The 14,228-nt window shown below is 34.3% G+C and overlaps 1 long non-coding RNA gene across 2 annotated transcripts; it reads left to right on the forward strand.

The window, feature by feature from the left end:
- The first annotated feature begins 7,805 nt into the window (after window positions 1-7,805).
- On the forward strand, window positions 7,806-13,961 carry LOC148779422 (uncharacterized). 2 transcript variants are annotated; one of them, XR_016045137.1, is made up of 2 exons: window positions 7,806-8,126; window positions 13,408-13,961. It is a non-coding gene; the product is annotated as an uncharacterized LOC148779422 (long non-coding RNA). The 2 variants fall into 2 exon arrangements; XR_016045136.1 differs by lacking the exon at window positions 7,806-8,126 and adding an exon at window positions 9,155-9,793 and having other exon boundaries at window positions 13,408-13,756.
- The last annotated feature ends 267 nt before the right edge of the window (window positions 13,962-14,228 follow it).

Below are 14,228 nucleotides of genomic sequence, written 5' to 3' on the forward strand. Positions count from 1 at the left end.
AGAACTTCCAACACCAACCTCAAAGAAAAAAAAAAAAAGAACTTTATTTGATGTGTATGCAGTGCAGAAAGTATATGCAAATAGATGTTCAGTCTAAAAACAATTGAAGCTTAAAATGTACAAATGTTTTTTTATTAAAATTATTATTTTTAATTTTTAAAATTTATTTATTTTTTGATAATCATGAACTGCATATTAGATGTCACATGATTTAAGTCTTAAACTTCATCTCAAACATCGGTTTATTAATAGGCCGGCATTTTTTTGGTCTCATAGAAACCTAAGTCCAAAACAATTCTCACTTTCAATTTGCCTAAAAATAGGGCATCCCAAGATTATATCACCAACATCTAAATTTTTGGTAGCAATAATATAGATGTTCAAGAACTCAAAAGTCCTTTCTTTTCTCTAAAAATAATCATCCCCGTAATATGAGATGGATTCAAAAATTTAAAATAAAAAAAAACTTCTTATGTTTTGTGCAAGGGAGTATGCTATTAATTAAAGAGAAAGTTAATATAGAGATGAGGCTCTAAACAGTCAAATTAGAACCCACCTCAAAAATTTCATTAGAAATGGTTATTTTGATGCCCAAACATCCTCAAATTGATCATTTTGACATTAAGATGCATGGACATTAGAAAAAAATAGATTTCAAGTTTTGGATATAGTGCATCTTGTACCGTATTTTGGACGGTCAATTTACAAGTTTTTCAGGTTTTCATAGATGTACTCAATCTCTACTAATTTTTAAACGTGAAATTTTGTAATTAGAGACGAAATATATGTTAAGGTTATCGCAAATGCTTCCAGTATTAAAACCACATTTTTCAATGCTATTTGAATGTGTGCTTTAGTTTGACTATTTAGAGCCTTGACTATATACAAACCACTTACATGGCGTTATTCGAACGTCATCCCCTGCACGAGTTAGAGAGATTTAAAAGAGAGAGAATTACATTATATAAAAGGAAAATTGTTTCATGCGTGCTTGATCTCATTTCTATATATACAGTCCATAGAAAGTGTAAAACAATCTATATTAAAGATGGATGCAAGTAGGTATTCTGTTTGAAAAAAAATAGAAACTATCGGTCTAAATATTTTCTTACTAGAATTACAATTTATTTATTTTTAAAATTTATTTATTTTTTTATATTCATGATCTCCATGTTAAAGATTACCTGTCTTTAAAAATTAAGTCTTACAATCCATTTAAAAAATAGATTTATCAAGAAGCCCGCATTTCTACATACGCGGGCTTACAGAATAGAAACCGGGTCCCAAAAGCCCCTGACACACCGACTTACTTACTTAAAAGCGGTTCTCCCCTATCTCTCATTTTGCGATAAATAGGCGCGCTTTCTATTTCTCTGAGTCACACTCTTAATTCCAATTATTTTGCAGTCACTCTCTCTCTCTCCCCATTTGTTTCCACTGACCATTGTCTCGACTGGGCTTTGTGAGCTTTGAAGAAAGAGAAGAAGAGAATGGGCTTACCAGTGAGCTTTGAAGAAATATCTTCAGAATCAATCCCCATACTCTTCGTTGCCAGGGCAGCCCACTTTCTGTCATGTTTTAGACACTCCCTCTACAACCTCTTGCGAATCCTCAGATTAGTGTTGTTAGGTCCATGGTTTTGCGAAAGAGAAGGTAAAGGACAAGGACATGGACATGGACAGGAAGAAGAAGAAGAAGAAGATGTCGACCGGGTGGGTTCGGGTTTAGCCTCTCTGATTGCATTAGCCGAACAGTTGACAAGCAGCACCAGCAAGGATTCATTATACTGCGGAGGAGAATGTGAAGAGCAAAAACTTGATTGCGCTGTCTGTTTGTTTGATATGAGAGAGGGAGAGGAGGTGAGAAGGCTTGGGTGTGGTCATTGGTTTCACAGGAAGTGCTTGGATAATTGGCTATTTCAGGAAGATTCATGGTTTTTAAGGCAGGAAGGTAGTTGTCCCCTGTGCAGGGCACCCATTGTGCCCAAAGAACACACAAGGGCAAAGGAGAAGCAGATTTCTAGAGAGCTTGCTATGTTTCTCAATGGCGTTATGAGGGGTTGATATTCTTTTTCCCTCCTTTCTTTTAGCGTTAGGAATCATGTTTAGTGGTAGGAATCAAAACTGTTTTTTTTTTTTTTTTTTTCCTGGGTAAATATATGGGAAAGAAGCCCCCTGCCCGGTTTTTTTTTGGGTAAATATATGGGAAAGAGCCCCCTATCCGGTTTTCATGAATAGAGATAGAAAAATTACATTTTTATTATCTTACAACCTGTGTTACGTCATCATTAATAGAAATGGAAAAATTACATCTTATTATCTTACAACCTTGTAATAGGGGTAATTGCTTACCATCATAAAATAAAATAAAAAAAAAGAAAAAGAAAGAAAAGTCCCGAAACGTGGAGTGCCAAATGGTAAGAATCAAACTTAGAGATGTAATGCTATAAGTATAAACCCAATTCTTAAAAATATCAAAAAAAAATTGTGAAAGTTTTAGCGGGAACAGGGACATTTTTATTGTTTGGTCTCGAGTTCATCCAGAATTCCCTCCCCTTATCAAGAGACTTGATCCAGAAATCCCTACCGTTATCAAGAGTGCAGGCCCATAAGGAGAACATGGAGCCTTTTGCTTGTTGAGATTTCCAAACCTAAATAATACTGGGTATGGTATATTTCAATTTTTATTTTTATTATTTTTAAAATTTTTATTTTTAATTTTTTTCTGTTTAGGAAGCACAAGAAATGAAATTGAAAAGTGGGCTCCTTTATCAAAGTGGACTCCTTTATGTGCAACTTTGTCCAGTTTAGGAAATGGCTGGGTCGTGGTGTAGCACCCGAGTTACTGTGGTTTGCGACTTCAAAAAAGCTGAACTCTCTGGTCTATCTGAAAAAATGGATAAGGCCATATCTTCCTCCATTGAATTACCAAAAAAAAAAAAAAAAAAAACTTTCCAATGATGGTGATCCATTGACCCTGTGATATTTTTTCCTTTCTTTTGTTTGATTTTTGGGTCTTGTCGAAACCACTCTTTGCTGTATGTTGTAATTTGAGTAGAATGAAATAAAACGTTATTGTGTTGTTTTCTTAATTTTGATTATTCTTATTGCTAATTAAACTCAGCTCAAAACAATGCTAGATGAATATAACGGCCCTTTTGTATGAAATGAATTTTGTTTTACTTTTTCTTTTTTTAGTCAGTGACATACTGCAGGAAAAAGTGTTCGTTAATTTCTTTCTAGCGCATATAATATACTCCATTGGAGCACGCTATACATGTATGCCTTAGTGTAAAACACTTTTTTGGGAGGATTTATTTTTTGTGAAAGCTTTCTATACTTCCCTTACTTTATATGAGTTATGTACTTCCCTCCAATCCAGCCATGAGCCGTTAACCTTAACCGTTTGATCTAACCTTAAACCGTTTGATCTAAGATTTGATGCTTCAATATTTTATTTTTTTAATATTTTTTACAAATTATATGAATATAAAAAATCCTATATATATAAATCATATGATTTTTGTATTTTTTTTTACAAATCATATGAATATATAAATTTTTTTACCATGAGATGATTATTTTCAAGGAAAAAAAAATCTACACTTTGAGATCTTAAACATCTAGAATGTTCTTTCCAGCGATTAAATGTTTTAATGCAACTTTTAAGGGGCCTTTTTTTTCTAACACAATATTTTCTTGAAGTTGGATCTAAGCTCTAGAGATCACATCCTAAAATTTGAGATAAAAAAGGTATATTTGGTGTAAGTTTTGCGCGATGGAGTATATGGATAATATATTCCTATCGGAGTTGGAAATCTCTTGGCCTTTAGTATATCAACAATAAAGACCGTCGTAAAAACATTTTGTAATATTTCATATAGTAAATTACTTACGAACACTATTGAGGGTGGTTAATTATCAAATGGGCCCTTATTCAATCGAAATTATATTCACATTCTTACTGTGGTGTTTTTTTTTTATATTATTATTATTTTTCAAAGTTGCTCTCCGGCAACACCAACATCGGATAGGAGGAGGGATATAATTTTTTTTTTAAACTAAAAAAGCAATCTGACGATCGAAATATCAAACAACTATTATTTGTTGTCACACATCCCTGCTGTGGTTTTTTAAAGTTGCTCCCTATCTGGCAACACCAACACCCGACAAAAGGAGGGATCTAAATTTTTTTAAATTGAAAAAGAAGGCGATCGAAATATCAAACAACTCTTATTTGTTGCCCGGTGTGTAGATGTGTAGAATGCCGGACAGCTTTCAGAACCCCAAAACCAAATTTCGCCATTTCTTCACATTTCCGTCATTTCTCCTCTTTGACGCTCTCTCTTTCCTCTGTCTCTTTACAACCCATAGCCCTTTCTCCACGTAGTAGCCATTTCAAGCTACAACCTTACGAATTTGGTTTGCTAATCATGTATGTTCTATGTATTAGTTTTATTATGCTAATCATGTATGTTCTATGTATTAGTTTTATTTTGGAGAAAATGACAGAAGTGGCGAATTAGGGTATTTAAGATAGAAAAACTCCAATCATGGCAATGATGCATTAGAAAATGTACCCTTCAGTGGATAATACGCTTGCGGCAATCCAAAACTTCTTGATGACGATGGTGCTCTTCCATTTTCTTCTGAAATTGTCTACAAGATGGCACATGCAATGCCCTGAATACGACCTGAGAATACATTTTTAATTACAGTATGCAAACCCTACGGTCCGATAGAATTGTCAAACGAGGAAGCACATCCACCTGTTGATGAAACGCCCAATTCAAAGTCTCTAGGAACCATGTCCAACTTTCGGTGTTCTCATTCTCTACTGCAAACACAATAGGAAACATGACACCATTAGCATCTAAGGCTAATGCGGCCATAGGATTCCCAGATATGTTCCCTTCAAGAACGTCCCATCTAACCCTAACAGTATCCTACAACCATATAAAAATATATTGAGGCATGGACGAAAGCAAAGAAAGAGATGCTCAAATCTATACTACTCATCGGTTTGTATGAGTGATATAATTTCAGGTTTAATCATATTCAATTTCTCAAGATAAAGAGGCAGTTCAGTATATGATTGTGCTTTTGAGCCTTGGATCATTGCCTTTGCAAGTTCTTTGCCATGCCAAGCTTGCATGTATGATAATGGGATCCTATGATCCCGCTAAACATAATTTGCAACATCTTTAGATCTAAGGGTCATCTGGTCTTTTAGTCGAGCTTTAATCTTTTTTGCAACCCATTGGCTTCCGCCCAATGACTGAGGCACCCTGGCCATTGGTCCTTTGCAAGTATGCTCATTTATAAATTCTCTCACCTTAAATGATTTTGTATATCTGAGTCTAGAGCACCGTATGTTGCAAGTGCAGTCCCGTGCTCCTTTACAATATGCACTCACTTTTTCTTAATCACTATGGTACTTAATCACAAAATTAGGATATATCACATAATCAACTGAGTGATTACGTAACTCCACAACAGTATCAAAATTATGTTCTATAATTAGGTCCATCTGTGGATGTGTTCATCTAAATGGGGTCTCTTAGGGCGCCGTGTCATATACATCACGTTCCATTACATGCTCACCCTTGGATTCAAACTCTTGCTCTATAGCTATGTTACTAGTTGTAGGGACATTCACTTGTATAGTAGAGATGAAAAAACATTTCGAGCATTTAGTAGGTATCGATCCACATGTAGTTCAAATATAACTCGAAATCATTCAAATATAAATATTGAAGGTCTTTTGTCACACATACTTATCTCTTGCTAATGATTTTTTGTCAACTCTCTTTCTCCACAATTTTATGTATTTCCCCTTGTAAACACTATTTTATTTGCTTTTCTGGTATTTATCATCCTTCTTATCGTTCTTTACTTGTATACCATTTATTTTTATTATATGGAGGACACATTTACTTCTAGTCATTAAATGATCAATTGGATGGCTTGGGTATGACAAAATTTGAGACTTCTTTTTTTTTTTTTGTTTGAATTTTGAGTCTAGTAAATGGTACTCTTACAACCGCATGATTTGAAATCTAACAGATAAGAATAATTGTAACCTTTTATACAAAAAATAAATGATTTCGTTGTATTCTTTTCTTTATTTATATCGATCCTTTTAAAACTTTCGTAGTATAATGACTAATAAAACATGCACAGACCTGTCCACTTTCCTTTTTTTGTTACTTTCTATTTGGATCAATTGAAATCTGATTTAGATTACCAATCCAACAATATGATATAAATTTGTGGGTGGATGATACTCAGATCCAAATTTTAAAACACTGATTGAAAACGCGTTTTTTTGCACTATTCCTCTATGACTATAAGGTTACATCCCTTTCTCTACAGATATTGACAGCCCTCCTTTACCTATTTCTTAGACTTTTAGACTATAACGTTACATCCCTATCTCTACAGATATTGACGGCCCTCCTTTAACTATTTCTTTGAACGTGCGGTGGAAACTCCTTAGCAAATGTGGTCCTTTATATTTGGAAAATGGTTTGGAAAAGCCTCATCTTATAACTTATCCAAATCCTCTTGTCTTTAACTCTATGGTTGTGAAAAAAATTAGGATTTTAAGCTCTACAAATAGGACATGTTCTCACAGATTATTTAGACCATTCATTTCACCCTAAAATTAAGTGCTCACTGATCTAAAAGATTTGTACAATTTTTTGAGTTTCAAAATTTATTGTTGGTGTTGGAAATTGATTTTAGAGACATCATGCATATTTCTGTTGCTGAAAGTACTTTTCGTATAAGAATGTGAGATGATGCTTTATTTTGTTTCATAAAGACTACGCTTTATAGAAGTTTTATGCTAAGATGAGATTTCTATAAGGCCTAGACTTTATGAAAACAAAATAAAATCTCATCTCAAATTCTCATCCAAAAAGTACTTTCACAGCGAAAATCTCCATGATGGCTCTAAAATCAATTCCATCATTGACAATGAAATTCAAAACTTAAAAATTGGTGCAAATCTTGCGGGTCTATAAACACTTACTTTTAGGGCGAAATGAAGGATCTAAATTATTTGTTGCTATATAAACTATTTTTAGAGCTTGAAATTATTATTATTTTTTTCACAACTACAAATTTCAAGCCAAGATGATCGATGTAAAGGTTTTCTAATGCTTGAATTATAATTTTCAACGCGTTATGAGATGAGGTTTTACTTATTTTGATAGGGCAACAACCCTATCAAACCATTTTCCATTGTTCAGTTACTCCCTAGACCGCAGTTTTTTTTTTTTTTTCTTCATTTTCAATTATGTCCCTTAGTCAGACGTTTCCAAGACAAGTGAGGGATTTCTTTTTTATTTTTGATTTATTTGAGGCTGTCCAATATCAGAAACATTGGAACTCCCCATCTTTGGGTCAATTTGATGTTGCAAATAGCAAACATCCCTAAAATACGTGCCCATAGTTGTCCGAAGTCAAAGACATTGGACCACTTGAATTTCTTTTTTTTTTTTTGTCAAAAAATTGTTAATAGGGCAGTGCCCCAAGCTTTAGAGTAGTGCCTTATTCACAAAAAAAAACTACTATATATATATATATATATATATATATATATATATATATATATATATATATATATATATATATATATATATATATATATATATATATCAAAATTCGGTTTCGAGGAAGTCCTCGAGCAGAGGGATAATTTTAAAAAAAATAAAAAAGAGTGGGCTGACAAACTTTCTTTGTAATTTTCACCGATAAATGAAATATTTCGTATTTTAGGGTCCTTTCAAATCACTCTATTTCATTTCTTATTTTCAAAGATGGATCATTCAATCTAGGGCACAAAACAGCCAAGTGTTCATCTCTGCCGTCAGTTTTCCCTAATCTCTCCCTCCCGTCTCTCTCTCCTTCCGGCTTGCCCTGTTTTTTACCCACTAATCTCTCTCTCTCTCTCTGGCTTTTCCCTAGGAGGTTCGCTTCTTCTAACTTGCCCTGTGTTTTTACCCCCTAATTTTTGTCTCTCTGGCTTTTCCCTAGGAGGTTCGCTATCATATCCCTAACTCAGCTTTTCGAAAGGGTATTAGTGGGGTGATGTTAGGGGTGAGAACGACAAAAGGTGAGGTACTACTACAATCCCTATCCCTTTAATATTTGTTCATCATGTCGATGCCATTATAAGTATTTCTTTTCTCTTTTAATTTAATTCTATTTTCATCTGGATTGTGTATTACGATTGATTGTGTTGGGGTAATTGTAATCGTGGGGAATGTTCCCTTGTCTCTAGCATGCTTTAGATTATGTATAAATGTTTTGGTACATATAATGATGAAAGTTAAATGATATATGTATTTGTAATGTTAACAAAAATTGCTACAAGAAATTGTTAGTGTTCTTTATTGTCTATGTTTTTTTCCCTTACTCTAAAAGTAATAAAACTAGGTGCTTTTATTTATTTATTTTTATTTAGTGATTATTTATTTATGTTCTATCTGAACACCTCACATTTACCCTTATACATTCTTGATTTAACAAGTTCTTCAATAAATTTTGTTTTGATTAATTTTGTTTTGTTGCATCAAATTTTTTTAGTAAGAATATATATAATATATATTGTTTGTTACCTTTGTATTTCTCCTCCTCTATACTTTTTGTAGATCTTGAATTTTACATTCGTGGACGGTTATGACATCTCTCTTTTTTTTTTTTTTTCTTTTTTTTTTTAATTTGTGTCTCCCTGAAATGATTGGCTAAATATAAGGAATGTTTATATTTTTAATTTTCACTCTTTATGTTTCTCACAAGTGTGCCTTCATCGGTTTGACCCCTTCAGGTCTAGGTGCTACTGACTGAGGCTGTCTCATTCCAAATTCAAAGTTGCAAATTTCAATCAACATAAAATCTTGAATCATGGTTGCTGGGGTAGTGAGATTGCTTCTTTGCTTTGCTAGTTCTATTGAGCATATGTTGAATGACAAATAGATTTATTAATGAGAAATATTTCTATGGATCCCCACCCTCATATTTAATAGGGAAAATATTAAAATAAATATTTTTAAATTATTTCCTATTTTTAAATTAAATATCTCATGAGACTTAAAGATTGAAAATATTACTTGCAAGCAAAATGTCTCCATCTTTTCTATCTTACAACTCTTTGGACCATTTTGATCATGAATTTTTCACCTAAAGAAACATTAAAATGATGCCCTCTCTAAACTTTTTATTTTCTGTTAACGTCAATCTCTCGAAGCACGTTCTCTCTCTCTCTGTCAAATCACCATCTCTCTCTTTCTCTTAAAACTCCATCTCTTTCTCTAAAACCTAAAGTTACAGAGAAGTTCCCCTCTCTACATTGTCTCTCTCTCTCTCTAAAATTATCTAGCCCTTTTGCCACAAACTCTCTAAAAGTACCCACTCATCTGAAGCCCTATTTCTCCCGCTCTTCGTTTCCAACCACCAAATCTCTCTCTCGCCTACTTTGGAGCACCTCTTCTAGCAACAAACCAAGTACCCTCTCTACCTTTTTAGGTATCTCTCTCTACCATCTCATCTCTCTCTCTCTCTCTCTCTCTCTCTCTCTCTCTATCTTCCATCTTCCTTCCTGCACGACCTTCCTCTCTCTTCTCTCACTCATCTTCTTCCTCATTGCTCCCAAAATAATGACTTATATGAGATTAAAAGCAATGGCAGAGGATCTACGGTCAACAGTGGCTCAAAAACCCCAAATCACGAGGAATCTCGAAAACCCTATATTGGCATCAAGAATCTACTCAAAATCCCCAAACCAAGTATGTAATTTACGTTGTTCTTTTTTTTGTTTGCTTTTTATCCTAGCATCCTTGATTTCCTTTGTTTAGCCCTCTCTCTATCTCTCCCTCACACGGTTTCTTTCTCTCAACTTCTAATCTTTTGGGATCGCCCCCTCTCAAAGGTTTTTTTTACAAAGATTTATCGTGTTTAATGTTAACAGCAACTTTTGTAAAAGAGGTTTTTCTTGCAATAGAGGTTGTTCTCATATTATTTCTCCCTAGGTTGGAACTTTAGGTTGATTTGTTTCCAAATTGATATTTTTTGTGGCCAATAAAATCTGGAGCAAGAACACTTATAACAATGTTAATCAAATGTGTATTGCAGTCCGAGTGAGATTGCTATATTTTGTGTAGCTGCAATAATGAATTGATATAGAGTGCGCGAAAATGTATAGATGCAATTATTGGAAGCAGATATCTGGACATCTATTTTGTGGCTAATCAGGATCCCTATATTCATAAAAATTTCAACAGGTTTCGTTGGCATCACATTAATTAGACACTTCTGCCAATTTCAACAATTATTTTTTTATTTAATAATGATTGTATGTGTTTCTGGTTATTTGGCCTTGATTTTGTTTATTCCTATTCAGAAGTACTTCAACTTTTACAAAATTGAGCATCTTTGTTGAGTCTCTTGCCTTTTCCATGTTTCTTTTCATATTCTAATTGGCTAGAAAGTGAATAATTTGAGAAATTATTAGTAGTGATTGATAGTCACAATTAATTTAGAGTAGTTTTCTGTAGATTGAAGTACATCATTTATGCAGTAGTGAAAATGGATGAAAAAATGTTCTTGTGTATATATGGAGGTGAACTTCACAATAGCTTTGATGGTAGAATGGAGTATGTTGGGGGCGACTTATGTACTTTTTCAGTTGATCAACAAACGAAGTTGGATGAGATAAAGGAAGATGTAGAAAACTAATTCTCCATACAGTCATCTAGAATGTCACTTAAATACATCTTCCCGAGTAACAAGAGATGCCTTGTTACCTTATTTAATGATTGTGATGTGGAAAAGATGTTATTTGCACATGAAGGTTGCAATGAGTTAGAAATCTATGTTTTCGATGGATGTGAATGCAGGAGTGGTGTTTGTGGTCAATGGTAACACAATGTATGCTGACCTATAAATATAGTCTAATCAACCTTTGTTTTATCTATAAGATATGGATAACATATGAATTTGGTCATATTTTTGAAATCTATAAATTTTGTCTTATCACCCTATTGTTCCTTCTGATGTGTTAGGGACAACGATTTTATACGGGCCCTGCCTCTTCTTCAAATGTTCAGGAAGGCAACAATGAACAGAATACTATGCCTCATTTGCTCTGCACATGGGAGAATTTATTAACTGATATCAGTCAAGAATTCCTCAATATATCTGAATTTCATGATGCACTTTGTAAGTATGCTATGACGCATCACTTTGAGTATGTTTACATAAAAAAGGAGAACTACTGGGTGAGGGTGAAATGTAAGAATTATAATTGCAATTGAGGGATTTATGCTTGTAAAGTTTGGCATTTGACTAGGACATGGAGGAGAGAACATTAATGTGGTTTTGGGGCTAACATTAATGTCCCTAAGAGAGCCTCAAAACAATTTATCGCTAACCTTGTGAAAAGCAAGTTCGACGATACCCCACGATACAAGCCCAAAAAGATGCAAGAGGACATTGCTCGAGATTATGGGATAGAGCTTTCATATCTCAAGGTATGGTGGGGGAAGGAGATTGCTATGACTAAGTTGCATGGTACCGAAGAATATGCTTATAATCGGCTCCCATACCTCGATTTCCTATTAGAGACAAATCCTGGAAGTCATGTGGCAATGCAAAAAGGGTCAAACAATAAATTTTGTCGAGTTTTCATATCACTTGCTGCTTCAATATATGGCTTTAAATATGGGAACCGTCCAATTATCTTCCTTGATGGAACATATTTGAAAGCTCGATTTCTTGATACATTGCTTGCTACTATATCTATAGACTCTGAGAATAAGATGTTTCCACTTGCATATTCTATCGTTGATGCAGAGGATTCTGACTATTGGTTTTGGTTTCTAGAAAACTTGAAGAGTGCTATTGGGATGGATCGACCAATCAAATTTATTTTCGATAGACAGATTGGGCTAGTCAACAATGTATCAGATGCGTTTCGAAATTCCCATCATGCTTTTTGTGAGCGCAACATGAAAGAAAATCTTAGGAAGGACATGAGACATATACACGGTGATGTTAAAAAGACCATTATATCTGCTTTCCAAGGTGCCACACGTTCATTTCAGCGAGAGGACTTCAACCTAAGAATAACAGACATTCAAAACTATTCTTAAGAAGTATTTACGTGGGTAGCTACATCAACTCCAGAGCGTTGAGCAACTTCAATATTCAGGGGAAAGTGGTATGGACAAGTTACAACCAATGTAGCGGAATCCTTTAACAATTGGATTCTAGATGCTTGAGAACTCCCAATATTGCAATGCCTTGAAAAAATTACGAAGCAAATGACCAAATTAATGGCAGAGCATCTTTTGGAAGCTCAAAATTGGACAACTACATTAACACCCTATGTAGAAAAGAGTTTGGCAATAATTGTAAAGACTTCTCTCTTATTACATATGATATGGGTTTCAATTGACGAATTCGAAGCAATTGGTGACCTTAATAGCTACATAGTAAACATAAGTACAAGAGAGTGTGAGTGTCAGGCTTGGCAGACATTGGGCCTGCCATATAAGCATGCATGTAAAGCCCTTCAGATGGTTAAGAAAGATTTATATGAGTATTGTGATGACTACTTCACAGTTGCAAAGTACAAAGAAAGTTATGCCAAACCGGTACGGCCAGTCTCATATTTTGATATGTCTTTGTAAGGAGAGTCATCTTCTTATGAGCAAGAGATACTACCTCCACACACAAAATGTCCTCTTGGGCTTCCCAGGAAAAACCGCATTGAGTCACAAGAGGTGAAAGTCAGGCCTCTTCACTGTAGTAGGTGTGGCCAGCATCGGCATAATAGAGCTACATGTAGGGCTACTCTTCAATGAGAGGTCCGTAGAATTTTTAGTAGCAAACAAATGTATGTTGCTGATTTCAATTATGTTCACTATGTGTAATGCACCTTCATCTCTTGCATGTGTAATGTTATGAAACAAACAAATGCTTGCTGCTGATTTGGAGATTTAGAAACAAATGTATGTGTTGATTTTCAGTTGCAAACATATGCATGCTGCTGATTTTTCACTTAAGTTCATTATGTGTAATGCACCATCATCTCTTTCATATGTAATGTTATGGAACAAATAAATGCTTGCTGCTAATTTGGAGATTTAGAAATAAATGTATGTGTTGATTTTCAGTTGTAAACAAATGTATGCTGTTGTTTTTTCACATAAGTTCATTATGTGTAATGCACCTTCTTCTCTTTCATGTATGATGTTATGAAACAAACAAATGCTTGTTGTTGATTTGGAGATTTAAAAACAAATGTATGTCTTGATTTTCAGTTGCAAACAAATGTATGCTGATGATTTTTCACTTAAGTTCATTATGTGTAATGCACCATCATCTCTTTCATATGTAGAGCTTGTCAAGCATAAAATCGAGGAGTTGGAGCTCTCGAGCACAAAGTAGAGCCTGTCAAGTACAAAATCGAGGAGTTGGAGCCCGTTGCGAAGGGATGAGGCCTAGCCAGCGTTTTTAACTTCAGACATACTTGAGCTGGTGATGATAGTTAGCCAAAGGATGCAATATGACCTCAAATAATGGGAGTTATTAAGTTTTGCATGTTCTTTTATATGTGCCTTTCTAGACATGGAGGAGCCTCCCAGTGGGCAATTTTTATTGGCATTTCATGAAAATGGAAGTGATGGTCTATATGTAATACTTATGAGATGATAATCAATTATGAATTGGATGTTTGTTTTGATTCATCATCTTGGAGAGTTCCAAATTGATGTTAGATTTTGTAGGGAGATCATCAATTATCAATTTGAGCCACTATCTTATCTTTCATTTACTTATGATTGAATGAGAATTTGATTAGTGGATGATTTTCTATTTTGAAACAATGCTAGGTTTGCACTAAAAATATATGAATGGATACAGTCAACCGATCACTTGGTTCGCTTCAAATTACATGAACTGACTCACTTGGCTATTATCTCTCTCTCTGTCTCTCTATCTCTCTCTCTCTCACACACACACATGGCTATTATTTGCTCCAGCAATCTTTTCAGCTTATCACCAGCTTCCCATTTGAATATCGCCCTTGTCTTCTGCTTCATTCTTCCCAACATTTCAATCTAACACATCATCCATTAGATTACCATTCTTCCTTGTTTTATTATGAGCAACCAAATTTCCACATGCGAGCACAAAATAAGTTTTCAACAAAGGCATTTA

The sequence above is a fragment of the Amborella trichopoda genome, chromosome 12 (genome assembly GCF_054954075.1).
Source record: "Amborella trichopoda isolate Santa Cruz 75 chromosome 12, AtrichopodaSantaCruz75HAP2 v2.0, whole genome shotgun sequence".
Classification (NCBI taxonomy): domain Eukaryota; kingdom Viridiplantae; phylum Streptophyta; class Magnoliopsida; order Amborellales; family Amborellaceae; genus Amborella; species Amborella trichopoda.